The sequence below is a fragment of the Oryza brachyantha genome, chromosome 6 (assembly GCF_000231095.2).
Source record: "Oryza brachyantha chromosome 6, ObraRS2, whole genome shotgun sequence".
In the NCBI taxonomy this organism is placed as follows: domain Eukaryota; kingdom Viridiplantae; phylum Streptophyta; class Magnoliopsida; order Poales; family Poaceae; genus Oryza; species Oryza brachyantha.
The window spans coordinates 11,023,174-11,036,317 of NC_023168.2; the positions used below are offsets into that span (position 1 = coordinate 11,023,174).

Consider the following 13,144-nt stretch of genomic DNA (forward strand, 5'->3'; position numbering starts at 1 on the left):
AATAGTTAATGTGCCTTTAGTATTCTACAGTCGCCTGAAAATTTTGTTACGCATCAATCGATTTTGCAGCCGCCGGACAAGATTCGCGCGTTTGTTTTCTTTTATTTGGTCAGGGAAGCGTACACGCGGCGGTACGCTGGGCTAGTTGGGCCAGTCGGCTCACGTTCAGTCGTCCGCATACGTACAGCCCTTTTTTCATTCGAATTGTTTAGTAAAACATATCTTGCAGAATCTATTTGATCTCTTTTTCCCCTGATTCTGTGATGATGCAAAGCCTTCTTTTGTTTCATCCGTCAAAATTTGATCTGAGATTTGTTTGCTCTCTCAAAAATTGATCTAAATTTTGCTATTTACCTGCTCAGTCATCGGTCACCTAAAATTATTCAATATCTGTACTAAACATGTACATAGCTTAACTATAAGATATAGAAACAACCAACTTTAAAATAAAGAATATGCAACTTCAATATAAACTAAGGGCAATAATAGATTATAGAAGTATTTTGTCTCATCTTGCACAATTCATATACTAAACTTACACAGAGCTTATCCTAACATATTTATTCATATACTAAACTGTAACAAATTTAACGGCTGTCGGGCATCTAAAAATATTTATTGGGTCTATATTAATTTCTTGTTGGCCTTCTATTTGTTTCTAGCTTTGGGCTAGACTTTTGTTTCCTTGCAGTTTTGTGCCTCGTTTTTCTTTATATAACTCTGCTTTTGGGTACTCCGTCCATCTTAAACTGGAGCCACCTAAGATGAAGTAAGACACATCCTAGAATTATGAAATTGGATGTACATCTGCCGAGACTAATAGTTATAAGATATGTCATATTCCATACTTAGTTACTATCTCCATTTCATAATGTAAGATTTTCTAGCGTATCATATCAATAAATCTAGACATATATATAAACAATATAAATTGGTTAAATGATGAATCTAAGTATAGCTAAAACTTCTTACATTATGAAACGGAGGGAGTATATCTTAGGACAGAGATGGTAGTTTTTTTTTTACTTTTTGCCTAGGCATGGGCCACGTTCGGCATGGCAAAATTAAGGATCAGTTATGTGACGAGAAAAATATAGTAATAGATTAGTACATGATTAATTAATTTTTAATTATTAGAAAAATATAAAATAGATTAGTATGATTTTTAAAGTAACTTTCCTATAAAAAGTTTTCACAAAAAATACACCGTTTAGCAGTTTGAGAAAACGTGCACGTGAAAAACGAGGGAATATCGGATAAGTTGGATTATACCACAACGCGGCCTAGGCCTTTATTATTATTTTTGTTTGTTTGTGTTGCTATTTTTTATTACTATTCATCTAGGCTCTGTTTCCGTTGCAATTCTGCAGCTTAATTTTCACGAAGCCGAAATGAATCTGACTCTCCCTTTCGCCGAAAGACAAAAAAGGGAAACGGAGAGGCAAGACACGTGAAACCAAAACGGGAGAAAACCAACAGAAACCAAAAGTTCCGCAAGTGACTAGACTTGTAATATATTTGTACTAGACTTGCACAGGTATATTAATGAAATTAACCAGAATCAGTGATAGTGAGAAACACACTACAATGCTGTATCAAAACAAGATAATGGACAAAACATTCAAAATTATTTATCAGTGATCCAATAGAAATTAGAGATGTGCTTTTTTGCTCCATGCGTAAAAAACCTACAAGAAAATTAAAAATTGAAGTGTATGAATTGTTGAGATTAAAAGATGATTACTGCAGGGGCTGTCTCGTCCCTAAAAATATTTGAGCACATACCCAGCCCAGCCCAACCCATGTCCATGAGACAAACCACGTTCTCCGTCCAACGACGCACGCACGATATCCTTTCTCCTCTACACAGAGTTAAACAGACCAGCATGGGGTGAATGGTACAGAAAACTAAAACCAAAAAAAATCTTTCGCGGAATAAAAGATTACCTCTGTCGAAGAATATCTTGATCGCCTTGCTCCTTATGCCACCGCTACCTTTATCTCGCCACTCCTGTGCTGCCGATCAGATCGTCGAAATCCAGAAAGTCACCAGCGCCGATCAGATCGTCAGAATCCAGAAAATTACTAGTAAATGAAAGTCGAAGACGTAGATCAAATGAACTTGACTTTATTGCATCAACTAGAATTTACAAAGCGCACCAACAACGGTCCTCTCAAAATTGTTGATTTAGAACCAACAACTATTCAACTCAAAATTTCTAACTCTAGATCTCACAAAAAAAACATATCGAGGACATACCCCTCGGTCTCTATTTATAACAAAGTAAATCTATCAATTAGACTTAGACTCAGACTCGACAAACAAAGCCACGTCACGCGCATAGACCGATCCACCCTGATCGGTCTCAAAATATATCTCTTCCTATGCTACAGTAACCCAAACGAACACTGTAGCATCAACCAACTAATCCTATATCCAAAAAGCAATAGCCATCGTGCGACGTACGACCATCAATCCGAACGTACGCGCATCTGCCTCTGCCCGCTACAGTAGTCCGATTACTGTACCGTACTGTAGCAGAGTACTGTAGCAACTCTAGATTTCCTGTTTTCCGATCTGGTTTTGAACCGATTTACTTCACGATTTTTCCCGTGTTTACACAACCAACACGTAAGCCCATTACGACTCTATTCCCACACGGTGTTCCTCCACCATGTGTCACCTCATATTCAATATCGTCATCCGGCATCCTCGATCGTCCGGACCTCAGCTCCTCCCTGAGCTTAGTCACGATCCCACCGCCGTTGACTGATATTGACCTCCGAGAATCACGACTCTACTCCAACCATGTCACATGGCATTCCGACCATCCAGACCTCGGTTCCTCCTAAGCGTTGTCCCCTTCCTTTGCGCCACCCCCCTCATTCCTCTAGTGAGCAGGGCCACCAGGACCATACTCGTCCTCTGGAGACGAGCAACGCCCGCTTTCATCCTGTCCTCCTCTAACCAGCGCCGTCCTGTTCGTTGACTCATCTGCATGGCCCCCTCCTACTGGCGAGTAGCCCCACAAGCGCCCCTTGCCATTCTCCGGAGAACCATGCCGCCCTGATCTACCAGTGAGCAGCACCACTCGCTTTGTCCCTGTTGGTGTGTTTTCACTGTTGTGGCATCAGCCATAGAAAAAATATTTCTGGCTGCTATGAATCGAGTTGTCTGTTTTTAATTGATTATGGTGTATTTTCGGATTATAAAGAGAATGGAAGATTTTGTACTGGATCCATGAGTAACAAATTGGGTCTATGGCTAGTGTTGTCACACACTGCCTCACTGCTCTTTATCTGTAGCCAGTCCCAATGTCTAGTTTCACTACACAGTTTGAAAACAAGTAACTCCATAAAACGAGCTTGAAACAACTAGTCACAGTTCGTTGTACCATTTTCAAAGCTAAATAAAACATTTAACTAGTGCTGGAAGTTTAATATATTGCATGCAGACAATGTTTGATTACATGAAAAGCCTAAAGCCCCTCATTGCAAGTTTCGCTACATTATCGAGAATTTGGTAACAGTGCCCAAACGTTTCATGGCCATGAAACTAATTCATTCTGTCTCCTCATAGTTTCGTGCAAATATTCTCTTTTTTGCGGTTTGCAAGTATAGTGGAGGTAGAAGGGTATTTTAGGCCAGTCTCAATGAGGTTTTATGAAAGTGTCATGCACATTAATTAGATCACACATTAGCACAAAAAGAAATATTTGCATAAAACTATGAGAAGAGAGAGCGAGTTAGTTTCATGGTCATGAAACCTTTGGTCACTCTTATCAAGTCCTCAGTAACAAAGTGAAACTCCCATTGAGGGCCTGAGGTGTTTCATGCAATCAAACTGTATCTGCATACAATCAAACTTCCAGCAGCAATTACATATTTTATTTAGCTTTGGAAATGGTACAATGAAATATTGCACTGTGAATAGTCGTTTCATGCATCGTTTCATCGAGTTAGTTGTTTTGTAAACCGTGTAGTGAAACCGAGCATTTAAACTGGCCTTATCCTACCCAGTCTTAAATGGCCCTAAGGCCCACCACAGTCTACGCATGGCTGTGCTCATGCCTACTTCCATCGAGCCGACATGGTCCAATAACTACACTGGGTCAGGCCGTGTCAGCCCACGGGCTGCACCAATCACCCAGGCACAACCCAATAAGCCTTGGGCCGACTCGATAGCATGATAGGCCGAAGCGTAAATATGTCTACATTTCTTCCTTCACCTCTTTGGACTGCGCAAATAAGTCTATTTTCCTCCCTTTTCTTTGGGTTGTGCTAATAAGTCTATTTTCCTCCCTCTTCTTTGGGTTGTGTCTTTTATGGCTAAAATAAGTCTATGTTACATACCATATGTTGGGTAAGCCTTATATAACTAAATTAAGTCTATTTTAGATCTTTTTAAACTTTTTGCATCTATCGAGCCGTGCCCGGCCAGCCCACGTGCCAAGGCATCAGCCCATGCAGGGCCTAACAGTCGGGCCAGACCAGCACGGGCCCGATTACCATTGTTTCGGGCCGTGCTTGGGCTGGGTGATATGGTCGTGCTATGGGCTGGACCATCGGGCCTCAGGTCCTATGGCCATCTATACTTGCCGGAGGAAGGAGGGTGCGACACGAGTAACAGCGCACCACTAGTACTGGTCACGCAGAGTGTAAGATCATAGTCATGATCTATATTTTGTGATGAACAATTGGCTTGTAAATTGATAGATTTAGTTTGTAAACAGTTATTGTGTTGGTGTGTGTGTGACTAATGTGGGTCAGGTTGCGATATCTGTGTCCAGAAACGGTTTGTTTGTCTCTGTGTGTGCAGGTGACTTAAGGTCAACTGTGGTCAATGGCTGGTAAGGACCATGACTAGGTTCAGGGAAGAACTGAGGTCTGGATGGTCAGGATGCGGACTTCACCTAGATATCTGCTGCCATTTTTTTTATTTCAGGAACTTTGGGAGCTTAGCCCAAGTAGGGGACTTAGCCCCTCAATACCTAATCTGAAATTCTTGTTTATATGGAGATTTAAACCTAGGACCTTATGTGCTACTTAGGTCACTACAATCACTAGGTTATATGTCCTTTCACTCACTTTCTTGGTTGTAGCTTGTGTAATTGTAATTTGGTGAACTAATTTGTTGTTGCTTCTTATAAAAATCATGATTAGTAAGATAAGTTGGGTAGCTAAGCTACTCATGTTATGTACTATAGCTAAATTGGTTTGAGATATTGCATCTACCCTAAATATTATGGGTTAATTTGCTAGTTACCTTCCAAGATACCTTGAAAATGATTACCTAGAAATGACTTGTAAATCAATACCTCAGTTTAATGGCTTTAGAAAGGAAACTGAAAATCAAAACCTAGAAATGATATCTATAGTCTATTGGAGATAGTTGTTTCATAAGAGAACAATTCATGCAATGACATGTTGTGCTACAAACTAAGCTCTAGTCTCCCAACCGTTTTCATTTTTATAGGAGAAGTGTCTGAAAAATAAACTTAACCATGATAATGTTCGCTACCAGCAAAGAACAGGCTCTCGGAGCTACGTTGCGCACTGCCATGTTGTGGTAAGATAACAAAATATGTTGGCTCCTTTTTTATTGTTCAATGAGAAATGGTAATATTGCTCATGTTCTATGTTGTGCCTAAGTTACCCTTTGATTCAATATTTGACTTTATCTATATGTCAAGAAATAATGTCTCTGGCAAAAATATGCAATAACTAAATTTGATTTTCTAAGAAACTCTTTTACTAATACTGAAGACAACACACAAACTTTTCAACGAGCATCTCATGTTTCAATCACTTGTTTCAGCATATACCGTATGATTTTGACTCTATAAGTGTCTTGTTTGGGCCATTAAAAATTGACATACATTTTCTAGAGTCACTTTTTATTAATGTACAATTGATCTGAGTTAATATTGATATCATATATCATTTGTTCATGTTTTAATATACTCTTTCAATGGTATTTGACACATAGCTCTACACATGAAAAATCTTTCAATACAATGATGGTATTTTGTATTCACAAAATATTTGCATGTAATTTTAGAAACAAGCTAAGTATAAAGATGTGACGCCTACTGCCATTGATCTATTCAAAGAGTGTCATTGCAGTAGCAAGACTAGTTTTAGTGAGCCCGTGAAGAATCTTGATTGTGAGTTACCTATTACTCTGTTCTTTTGTATTTACTTATTAAGGCTAATGGAATGCCACTTCTAAACTCTCATCTTGCTATTGCTAGGTTGATATGGAAGCAATCATTGCTGTTCCTATAGAAGAAGGCCAAGCACAACAGACTGACATTGAAGTTGTTTATGAAGTTCTGCCAAAATCAAAGTTTCTTAAAAATGTAGGTCTTGAATCATCCGCCACAAAGAGAAGTGGCAAAACAATTGTTGCTACATGTGTTGAAGAACTAGAAGCTGAACTTGAGGCAGAGAAACAAGGTGCAGCAGATCTTAAAGTTGAGTTGGATTCCTTGAAGAAGAAGATAGAAGAATCGGAAGAAGGAAGGAAGCAACAAATGGAAGAGATTGAAAGCTTAAAAAAGTCATCAGATGAGACTAATATTCTTCTTCGCCGTTTGATTGGTCTGAATACTACAATTGCTCCATCTCAGTAAAGTTTGCTACATATCTATGTTGTCTTTCTCATTCAAGATAAGAGAAGGCTGTATTCTTTTGGATTCTATGATTTTGGACATGGTATGACTTAGACATGTCATTCATGGTGAATTGGACCTGTGTTGATGCTGTTGATGTGAGATGGCAAGCTTCTGCTGTAGTTATTTTGGATATATTGATGTAGCTGATTTGAACATGTCATTATTGGTGAACTGGACCTGTTAGCTGTTGTGATTTTGGATATATGACATAGCTAGATATGTAAACCTAAGTTGGCTGCAAGCTTTTGCTGTTGTGATTTTGGATATATGTAACTGATTATGTAAACCAGTGGACATATTAATGTGGCTGAATTTCAATGTGATGTATTGGATGGCTGGATTTTATTGTTAATTGGGCTCTCTCTTTTCAATGTATGGTATTTTAATTGGGCTATATTTGTGCTATATGTACCGGTTGGGCCTATATCAATTGTTGTAGAACGTCAAAATGTGATCTGATGCGTCACATACGAAGGCCTAGAAGTTAATCTTAGACCACTCTAGTGCAGGACCTAAATTCTTAGAATGATGCGCGGACGTGCCAATCAGTTTGATCCTGCAACTGACAAGATGAACAGTAAAACAAGTCGATCGACTATCAAGCCGATAGGTAACTAGTAATCCAGCCGATCAACTATGAATGTTGCAATGGTTAGCCGATAGGACAAATGATCGGCTGCAAAAAGCTTCGATCGGCTACAAACTTGATAGAAATAGAGTTAAATTAAATATTAGACCAACATAATCCGCTAAGTTACTTATTAATCTTAGTCGATCGAACGGGCCCTATAACCAGATCGAACTAGACATACAGAGATTGGACTTAACCAAGACAGTATGCAGTCGAGCACGATATGATTATAGGAAACATGAAAATCGATCAGGTTAATAAATAAACTGACGAGTTACTTGCAATAAACACTGAATCATATGTTACGATAGGCTAAACACAATTTGCATGTAATTCTCATAAGCTGATCCAACACAGAATAAATACCGATCTAAATAAATCAAGTTGATTGGTATAAAAATAATACAGTGAGGCAATCGGCTACTCTATTGATGTAAATATGATAAGCATGTAGATCGGCAAAGATCATCGGCTATAGACGGCAAACAGACAACCAAGACAGTACTAGATTGAATACATCGATCTGATATAAACCATCTGACAAACGCAATCTACTAGATCAGACCAAACCGAGACAGTACTAGATTGAATACATCAAACGACAAATATCAACTCAAGATACAGAAGTAACTCAAGTTGAAACTGATACGATTACTAGCAACCGCATGAGCAAATTAGAAGATCGGACTGAACCGAGACAGTCAAAATCTAGCAGATGTGATTACCATGGCTCGGCGGAACGTAGGACTTACCCCTCTGCCGGAGATCGAGACGATGCAGCCCCGCGTCAGGTGCCAAGTTCCCCCGGAATTAAAAACCTCGGACAAGAGGGTGGCGATACGCCGAAAGAAGTTGATCTAATTGATGTGTAGATGATTTACAATGACCCCGGACAAACATATTTATACCCTCGGGTGGATGCTAATCTGTGTCGGACATGACTCCTAATAGATAAAAAGAAATAGCAAACTCTATCTCTAACACGACATGGTTTCTAATAGATAAAAGAAAATAAACAAGTCTCGATCGGACTCTAATCTCTTGGAGATAAAGTCCTAACTAACTCTAACTACTAGATAAAATTACGCCGCCAAGCCTTGGTCTTCACGATTTCCTGTTGAATTCGATCTCTTCCGGATAATATATCTATTAGCGATTGCACCTTTCCTTATCCGAATCCAATACTGAAATTTACCAAATTTTGGAGTTAACAGAACGTCTTAAACCTCAAAACATGGCGTAAATTTTATGTCTTGGGACGTAAATTAAAGTCATCTTTCATCAAAATTCTTGTAGTGTATAAGAAAGGAATAACCGATCTAATGATCTACTCCCTCCGTTCCTAAATGTTTGACACCGTTGACTTTTTTATACGAGTTTGACCATTTGTCTTATTCAAAAAATTTTGCAAAATATGTAAAGCTATATATATATATGTATAAAAGTACACTTAACAATAAATGAAATGATATAAAAATATTTAATAATTATATAAATTTTTTGAATAAGACAAATGGTCAAACTCGTATAAAAAAGTCAACGGCGTCCAATAATTAGGGACGAAAGTAGTATCATCTATAGTACACAGTATACACTCTATCCGGGTATACCACAATGATACATCCATAGTTCCTTCGCTTCCGTCATGGCGTTGGCAAACTTTAATTACTGTTCCTGAAAAATAATCAAAGATGAATCATATTGTGGACGCCCATACTGCTGGACTAACGTTTAATCATCAGATGCAAGAGAAATTATTGAACAAAATTCAAAATGGAAAAAAAAACATATATGGTTTCAGAATCCACAAGATGAGCAGGATTATTATTCACTAATGCTCCATCTTTCGGTATACAATATATACGTATACATGGGTAGATAAGCATTAATTATTCAAGAATAGAATTGTTTTAAACATGCTTCCATATGTCCATTTTTCTTTTCCAGAAAGAAGCAGCCAAAGAGGTTTTTTTCCGTGTACTAACTAATATCTGGAACCATACATTTTTGGCTTCAGCTTATGAGAGTGGACAGCCAAATTATCCCTAATATGTATAGGTCTTCGTGATAACAAGACTAATTTTTTACAGACCATTCATGCAGATTCCGTGAACCCGATCCTGTCATGGCTGAAGTCAAAAACCGTATAATATGCACCGATGAAAACATCTCCAAGAATCCCGTGGGGCCGTGGGGGAAGTTCTTGGAAATTTTGAGAATCAGAAGATGGAAAGATTATGAGGAAGGCCACGTTCGGCAGATTGGAAGGGTGGATTAGTTATCTGGTACCAAAAACATGCTAATAAATTAGTCTATAATTAATTAAGTATTAATTAGTAAAAATATATAAAATAGATTTTTATGATTTTTTAAAGCAACTTTTTTATAGAATTTTTTTAAAAAATATACCATTTATTAATTCAGAAAACATACACGTAAAAAACGAGAATCTTGTGTAAAAAAACGAAGAGACGAACGCGGTCGAAGCAGTGGTTGTAATTGGCACAAGTTATTTATGCTGCACAGACCAAAGAGGACCATGTGGTGGTGGTGTGTTGAACGCCATAAACCCGCTGGTGCCGACGGTTCTTCCTCCTTGCTCCAGTTTCACAATATACCGCACTACCGCAGAGTGCAAGTTTCAAAGATTTAAGATTGATGTGATGGTTGTGGACAGCTAAGGAACTATCCTGGTAGAACTGAAGAAAGCGACGAACAAATACCATGCCAAGCAAAAATATTGAATAAACACCACTCATAGTCTTTATGAGTACACTATGAGTGAGACCCGCTATAGGTGTCATTAGTGGTAGCAAACTCCACAATGCTTACCAATGGGATTCGGCCTGGATGAAAAACATAAAGCTCGTTAGCTCGCTTAGCTTGCGACCGGCTCAGCTCAGCTTGTTAGTATAATAATCTGTTTCTGAGCCGACTCCGCACCATTTCCAACATCCGCAACAATCTGTATCCACATCCATGTCCAAAAAGATCCGTATCTACTTAAAAGTTATGGTTTAGGATATGGTATGACCACAACAATGACATGTATGGAAGACTCAATGTCATTGTGAATGATTTCAAGGGGCTTGGAGCAACTTACAACGATCTTAAAGTTGCCCAAAAGATGCTTAGAGCTTTACCAGAGAAGTATAAAACTTTTGTCACCATGCTCATCAACTCTGACTTGTCAAGGATGACTCCTGCAAGCCTTTTGGGGAAGATCAACACCAATGACATGTACAAGTTGAAGAAGAAGGAGATGGAGGAAGCCCCACCATCCAAGAAGTGCATTGCTCTTCAAGCCGAAGTTGAAGACAAGAGCAAAAGCAAGGCAAATGAAGCTCATGATGACTTGGAAGGAGAGATTGCTCTTTTGGCTAGAAGATTCAATGACTTCTTGGGAAGAAGAAAAGAAAAGGGAAGGGGCTCAAATTAAAATAGAAGAAGAAATAGAAGACGAAACAAGACTCTCTCAAACTTAAGGTGTTTTGAGTGTGGTGAGAAGGGGCACTTTGCTTCTAAGTGTCCCTCCAAGGATGAGAATGAAGACAAGCCATCCAAGAAGAAGAATGGAGGTTACAAGCTCATGAAGAAGCTCAAGAAGGAAGGAAGAAAAATTGAGGTTTTCATTAGACAATGGGACTCAAATGATGAGAGCACTACTTCATCCGGGTTCGATGAAGAAGAGGTTGATGATGATGATGCTAGCTAGCTCCAAGAAAAAGAAGATGGTCGTGGCTGCTATCAAGGAGGCTCCATCACTCTTCGCTCCACTTTGTCTCATGGCAAAGGGCTACTCTAAGATAACATCCTTTAGTGATAGTGAGAGTGATAATGATTGTGGTGACGTTTCCTATGATAGGATAGTGAGAGTGATAATGATTGTGGTGACGTTTCCTATGATTAGCTTGTGAGTATGTTTGAGTAGCTCCATGCTTATAGTGAAAGGAGATAGTCAAGTTCAAGACGTTAAAGAAGGATCATGCTTCTTTGACAGTCTTGTATGAGGAGCTAAAGACTTCACATGAGAAACTAACCATCTCTCATGAGAAGCTTAAGGAAGCTCATGACAACCTCCTTGTCACTACACAATATGGAGCACTCATTGATGTTGGCATATCTTGTGATTTGCTTGATGATAGCACTACTTGTCATATTGCTCATGTTGCATCGTCTAGCATCTCCACCTCTTGTGATGATCTTATTGATGTGCCTAGCTCTATTTCTAGTTCTTATGTGTCCACTCATGATACATCACTTGTTGTTGAGAACAATGAGCTCAAGGAGCAAGTGACCAAGCTCAATAAGAGTTTGGAAAGATGCTTCAAGGGCAAGAACACTCTTGACAAAATTTTGAGTGAACAACGGTGTATTCTTAAGGAGGGACTTGGATTCATTCCAAAGAAGGGTAAGAAATCTTCTCACCATGTCACTCGTTTTGTCAATAGTAATGGTTAGTATTGCACAAAGTGTCATGAGGTTGGGCACTTTGTAAATAATTGCCACGGTGGCAAGCCTCCTAAGACATACTTGTTTAATTCACATTATATGCTTAGAAAGGCTCATGATAGTAGCATTGTTGCCAAGTATGTTGGTTCCCCTTTACTTGGTGGTAAAAAGAATGCCACTTGGGTGCCTAAAGCTTTGATCTCTATCCTGCAAGGACTCAAACAAGTTTGGGTACCTAAAAGAGTTTGATCTTCTTTTGTAGGTGAACTACTGCACCGGTGGGAGTCATTGGGTGCTTAGTGGATGCACTTAACACATGACCGATGATAGGGCTATTGTCACACCCAGAGTTTTGTCCTAAGCCTAAAATCGTAAAAGGAATTCGTAAATAACAATTGGCTTAATTAACTCAGGAAGAATCCCTCTAAAGAAATTAACTCAGTTAAATCGAGGCTCGCAAATCGACTAACTGGATTTAAATTCAAATTGCAGAAGTATAAAATTTGATCAAACAAATTAATTTAAAATTCGGCAAAAGTGGGGTTTTCCTTTTTCCCTCCTTTTTCCTTTCTTTTTCCTTCCTTCTCAAATTGGGCCGAAGTCCAATTTACCTCCCTTCCTTTTCTTTTTCCTTTTTCTTTTTCTTCTCCTTCCTTCCCGGGCCGGCCCGGCCGAGCCGGCCCATTTCCTCTCGGCCGGCCCAGCCGACCGGCCGCTCTCTCCTCCTCCCCGCGCGCGCCCCGCCTGGGCCGCCGCCCGGCCCAGCTCGCTCGCTCGCCCGCGCCGCGAGTCCGCGCCGCCTCCCTCCTCCCTCGTGCCACTGACAGGTGGGGCCCACCTGTCAGCGACAGTAAACCTGCCTCCGCGCGCCCGCGCCGCGCTGCCGCCGCCACCGCGTCGTCCCCGACTCGGTCTCCAACCTCCGCCCTGCCCTAGCCGGCGCCGCCACCCTATAAACTCCGAGCCGCCGCGCGCCGTCGCCCACTTTCCGTCTCCGCCCGAGCCGTCGTCGCGCCATCGCTGTTCGCCGCCGCCGTTCAATCTCGCTGCCGGACGCCTTCGCCGCCGTCTAGCCGCGTCACCACCTCCGTGCCGCCGTCGCCGACCGGTTGCTGCCCTCATCTTCGCCGGTGATCATCCCGTGCGCCGCGCATTGCTTCGCCGCCCGGTCGCCGTCGCGCTCGGTCTCCTCACCGTCGCCGATCGATCTCCATCGCCACCGCCGATCTTCCGCTCCTACCCGCGTCGCCACCTCCGCCTCGATCTCGCCGACTCGCCCGCGTGTTCGCCGCCGCCGGTGAGAGTTCCCTTCCTCCTCCCCTCTCTCTCCCCCTTCCCGGCCGACCGCCGCCGAGCCGCACGCCGTCGCCGGACGCGTGCGGAG

General features: G+C 40.8%; 1 long non-coding RNA gene across 1 annotated transcript; it reads right to left on the bottom strand.

Annotated features, from left to right (window-relative positions):
• Positions 1-1,550: 1,550 nt before the first annotated feature.
• Positions 1,551-2,193, bottom strand: LOC107304466. Its single transcript, XR_001550547.2, has 3 exons — positions 1,948-2,193; positions 1,786-1,862; positions 1,551-1,688 (listed from the first exon to the last, which is right to left on the bottom strand). It is a non-coding gene; the product is annotated as an uncharacterized LOC107304466 (long non-coding RNA).
• Positions 2,194-13,144: the final 10,951 nt, after the last annotated feature.